We start from the raw sequence: 6000 nt of genomic DNA on the forward strand, positions 1-6000 counted from the left end.
GTGGCTAAACTTTCTACTGAATGCAGTCATCAGGAACCAAAACCCTTTAATGCCTCTTGTTAATTTTATCTGCCTCTTTCCTGATCTTCTCCCTCCTCCTAGTCATGGAAGTCCTGCCTCAGTACTGTTGTAGAGAAATGGAGTTCTCCAGTTGCATCCCACACTACTGGAGTAGCTGGGTGCTCACTTACTGTTCCCCTTTATCCCTGTGGGATAAAGGTTTGCCTGAAGGTTTAGCCTTGTGCAGTGTTATCTTGGTAGGGGGCATCACTGGTAAATTTCTTCTTACCATCTCAGCTGTGTCAAAACTTTTATTTATTTATTAATATTTTGCTCCAATGGCATGTTATGATATCCCTTTAGTAAGACTGGAATTCTGAAGTTTCTCTCTTGCCCATGGGAATTTGCAGAAGTCAGCACTCTCCAGATTTTTTCCTGACTGTAGTGAGAGGGGTCAGGGCAGGTTTTTGCTCTGCTTGTTTCACCACTCATATCGAGGTCTGTCTGCATATTCCTGGATGTACAGGTGGGCCAGACTCCTGGGTTCCTTGGAATATGGTGCTAGATCCCACAACTCCTACAAATGCACTTTTGTTCATTGATGAATGTCTACTTCTTTGTTGAAAATGGGGTACAAAAAGGAGAAATGTCTTATGCTGACATCATGCTGACATTAATCCAGCTTTCTTTCATTTCAACTTGAAGGATTCCCTATGTTACTTCTTGTCATGAAGTTCTAGTGGTATGAACTCCCTCAATTTTTGTTTATCTGGGATGACTTAATATATCCCTCATTTTTGAAGAAAGTTTTGCCAGCGTTACCAAACTCAGGTTCACCTACTTGCTGCTCATAAGCCAATAATGCAAGAGACAAGTATCAGTAGAAATGAAAGTCACTTTAATCAGAAAAGCCAGCAATCTGAGGAGGTGATGGACTCCTGTCCAGAGACCAACTCTGAAGATTCTGCTCAGCCATAACAGTTTTTAAGGGAAAAATTGGGGGAAGAATCTCAGTGAATCATTGAGGCAGGAGGTTGCATTCTGCATCATTCTCCATCGCGTGCAAACTAGCTGACTCTCTCATCAGATGTTATCTTGCCCACGGATCTGCCTGCAGGATTCTTTAGAGGGCTGTTTGGGTTAAAGAGTTAATCATTCTTTAACTACTTAATTTGTCATTCTTATTTCTTTTTATCTAGGAAAAGAATCAACAGGTTAGACAAGGCATGGTGTACATTCAGAAGAGCATAAATCAGGAGTTAGTTTCAATTGCTTAGTGATCTCATTCCTATAATTAGATTTTTAAGGTTAGAGGGAGACAGAAATGGGTAAACAGGGAAGAAGCAAAAGAGCTGCTTCCACCAGGTGTACAGGTCTTCCTTGACAGGATTTTTTCTTTCATCAATTGCTATATATACCATTCCATTGTCTTCTGGCCTGCAAGATTTCTGATGAAAAATCCTCTAATAATCTTACTGAGGATCCTTCATACATGATGTGTTGCTTTTCTCTTGCTGCTTTCAAGATACTTTCTTTGTATTTATCTTTCAACAGCTTGATTATAATGGATTTATCCTACTACTTGGAGTTCACCTTCTTGGATATATGGATTCATGCATTTCCACAAACTGTGGAAGTTTTCAGCCATGATTCCTTCAGTAATCTCTTTGCCCTTTTCTCCTCTCTCTTCTCATCCTGGGACTCTTGTAATGTGTGTGCTTGTCTTCTTGATAATATCTCAAAGGTCCTTTAGGCTCCATTCACTTTTCTTCATTCTTTTTTCTTCTGTTTCTCAGACTCAATCATTTCACATGACCAATCTTCAACTTTTCTCATTCTTTCTTCTGCTTCTTCAAGTCTTCTTTGAATCCCTCTAGTGAATTTTTTCAGTGCAGTTAATGTATTTTTCAGCTCAGGTTCTATTTAATTCATGTTCGTAATTTTTATCTCTGGTTTTATATTATCATTTTATTTTTCTGATTTTCTCTACTTAAGTGTTTTTCTTTAGCTCTTTGAATATATTTAAGATGGTTATTTTAAACTCTTTGTGTAAGTCCAAAGACTGTATTTCTTCAGGTAGTCTCTGGAGATTTATTTTGTTCTTTTAAATGGACTATGTTTTCTGGTTTTAGTTTTTGTACTTATTGTACTCGTTTGTTGAAAATTGGGCATTTGAAATAACAGACACCACTCCCAGTCTTTACAGAATGGTTCTAAGACATTTAATAATCAGTAGAGTATGTTTTGAGCCTTGGAATCAGCCTAGATGAAAGCTGAATGTCTCCTAAGTTTTTTTTCCAGACTTGTGTTCTGCCTAGACCTATATTTGTTCTATTTGATTCCTCCCATATATTCTGTTGTCTTTAAATATTTTAATTTCTCAAAGACTCTCACATCAGCTTTTTCTTGGGGCTTTAGATGTTCCACTGTATCCTCTACCCATTATCTCTTGCCTTAGGCATCTGTGGGTCTAAAGTCACCTACAACCTTCACATTCCACAGTGTCCAACATTGTCTTCTGTGGCTTTTGCTAGCATGGGATCCCATTTATACTGCCTTTTCCTGTCTGAGCTCTGAGTCAGGCAAGACAGAGATCAGTCCATTGAGCAGCCCAAATAACTTTTTCTCTCTCCTTCAAGCCTAAGGGGAGAACCAGGATTTGGGCCACTTACACCTGAGTACACTGAACTGTGCCAGAGTGTGTGGGACAAGGGAGAGTAAAGTTGTCATGAAATTTCCTATCATTTTAAATGTGGCTTTTTACTGATTGCACATTTACTCAGCTGCTTAGATCTTTGAGTCGTTACAAGAACTCATGTAAAATTATTTTAGCCAGTCTCTAATTTTTTACAAATGTTTCCTTGGGGAAACCAGGGCCTTGAGTTTCCTAGTCTGCCATTTTGCTGACATCACTACTCTATTTAAATAGTTTTAATCATCTTAAAATATAACATAAAGTTTAGAAAGCTTGAGAGACAACTTCAATATTTTCATCAAAGCATTTGGTATAGGTAAAAAGTAAAATTTACATACTTGGTATATTTATTATAATTTTATTTTTATTTTAAATATACTGATTACTTACCCAACTTTGAACAAGATCTCATTGCTTTATCAAGCTGAAATATTTATACTATGGGGCTAGATGGAAAGAACAATATTATCTTTTAGTATCTTTTCTTAAATATGTCTATATTGTTTTGATAGAACTTTAGAAATTGAACCTACAATCATCAAAGTGATAGCTATACAATATTAAAATAAAATTAATGCAAAGGACTTTAATTGGAACATACTCTTTGCCTTCTGAGCTGACGATTTCCTTTAGAGGACTTTGGTAGGGGAAGCAAGGTCTATGTCACCATTACATTCTTCTAAAGATGAGTTTAAAAGTCTTTATACTTAACCCAAAAGAACAAGTATTATGTAAAAAGAAACATATCATGCTGTTTTGGGGGATATTCAAAAGACTCTTTTAGGGTCGCTTTTGGACTTAAGCACTTTTATTTTTTTCTTTTCATTTTAACATGCACAAACACCTAGAAGAAGGAGAAATTCAAATAATTTGAATCTGAATTATATTTAATATTTGTTTAACATGTTATTCTAATTTTATCCATTTAAAATATAAATACATAAATGCTTAGGAAAGATGGACTCAAAATTAATGGTTGTTCCTTTTTACTTACTATCAGATATTTAATAATACAACACTTGTTTAGCAATATTAAGATATTTTAATCATTATGCAATGCCCCATAAAATGCATCAAAGCACAGAGTACTTAAAAATATAAATGAGATCAAGTAGTAAAGCATGATGCAGCTGAACACTTTATTAAAGGGAATATAGAGGGCAAATCTAGCTTAAAGAAAAATTTTTCTTGTTTGGTTTTTATTTTTAAGTTTAAGATGGCATATTTTGTTAACTTTGAAATGCCCCCTATGAAAATTTTAATCATAACTGTATTTAAATACTAATTTTAAATGAAACAAATAGAAGGCCAAATTTTTAATTTTAGCTTAATTGTATAGTATTTTTTTTGTTATAGAAAGACATTTGCTATAATCATATAGATAAATACTTGTAAAAGCATAAATTAGTGCATAGAATATAGAGAAGGGAAAGTGAGATTGCTTTTAATTTAACTCAGCCTCTGAATTAATAGATTTATTTTCCTTTTTGATCAGATAGATATTACATTCAGCTATACTTGTCCTAAGGTCATTTTAATGTCTTCAGATACTTATTCTCGAAGTTAGAAGTCTTAGGAAGGAGTCTAATGGGTTGACATTGCTTTAGTTCTTACCTGATTTCATATTTATCAGTGAGATATTTCATTTTATTAATAGCAAGAAGCCAGACAAAATGGAGCAGCTGGACTGTCTCTAGGTGTGCACAGTAATGTAAGGAAAATGCCGATGGGGCTACATTTCTCTTGTTCAGATACCTAAGGGAGACCTTCCACCAAATGTACAAAAACAGAGCAAAAGGCTTATAAAAGATAGTTACCATGGCAGAATGAACTAAGAGAACTCAATATTTAAATAATAATAACTACCCTTTATTGAGAATTCACAATGATTATTGTGTTAGTTGTCTCACACAAATCACAAGAAGAGTCTAGCTCCTGGCTAAAAACTTTGTGTTATCTGACTTAAGGTAAGATTTTTCATATCCAATCATAAGCAGTTAATTACAAAGATTTTACCTGGACGTCTTCACAGGACAAGGTTGTCTTCTCAATATCATGCTTGGTATATAGCCAAATGCATTGAGTACCTGAGGGCAGTTGCAGTCAAAAACTTAGGCTTCCCTGGCCAGCCATGCTCTTAAGCATGTCTGCATTTCTAGCCCAGGCATCTTCATTCAGAGGCTTCTTTATCTGGGCCTTTGACTAAGGCTTTCCTCAGGTGTCTCTGCCAAGACATTCTTATGAGGAGGGAAAGATGGAAGGGAACTTGAAGACATTTTTTCTCCACTTTGACTCAGTACTCAGTACTTTTACACTCTTTCTCTTCTCCCTACCCCAGGTCCTGTTTCCATAAAATGACATGAGCCTTTTGTTCAGTGAAATAATTCCTCACATCAGTGCTCATCCACTGTACCCTAAAGCATCAATATTCCATTTGAAAAGATGGAACAGTGGGAGTATCAGCACTTTCTCTGGTTTAACCTCTTGCTTATACTATCACAGTAAGTGATTAAAGCCTTGGTTGTTATTTCAGTTTTGGCTTGTTATTTTAACCAACCACTCAACTCTCTCTAGCTCAGCTCAGCTCCTGACGTATAAGTTAAACGTCTCAATAACTCCATGAATTATGTTCTATTATTATACACATTTATCTGTGGGAAATACTGGTTTAGAGGAAGGTTTATATAACTTGCTTAAGGTCACACAAGTAATAAGTGATAGAGCCAATATATATGAACTTGAAACTGACTGGACTGCCAAGACCAGCACTCATGAACAACACACTCATCAACTTGGGTGAAGAACCAACGTTATCAGAATTGGGTTACCTTTGATGGATAGGGATTAAGGTGTGACAAGTAATGAGTTCAGAAGAAATAACTGGGCACTGTTTCTCAACTGAGTTAATTGAATCAGTATTCAGGCTCACTAGATTGGAGTTGAGAAGTATGTGCTAGAGTAGTTGAGATGCTCCTTACCTAAGTCAGTTGAAATTCCAAGTAGATGAGCATCAAGGGTGCATGGCTTATAGGAACTGGCACTGACCAAGGCAAGAGATCACAGTTTGAACACCTTTGTGTAGACTGCATTGTCAGTGAAAAGCCTATTTAAAAAAAAGAAAGTTGCATTATAGTATCTTGGAGATCACACTAATATTATCTTTCTCAAAGTGTAATGGCCATTCTAAGTATAATAATTTGATACAGATATTTACAATGTATTAGTTTTCTCTTTGCTGCTGTAATAAATTACCACAAACTAGTGGCTTAAAAACACACATTTATTATCTTACAGTATTGTACATA

This window comes from Balaenoptera ricei, chromosome X (assembly GCF_028023285.1).
Source record: "Balaenoptera ricei isolate mBalRic1 chromosome X, mBalRic1.hap2, whole genome shotgun sequence".
NCBI classification, from domain to species: domain Eukaryota; kingdom Metazoa; phylum Chordata; class Mammalia; order Artiodactyla; family Balaenopteridae; genus Balaenoptera; species Balaenoptera ricei.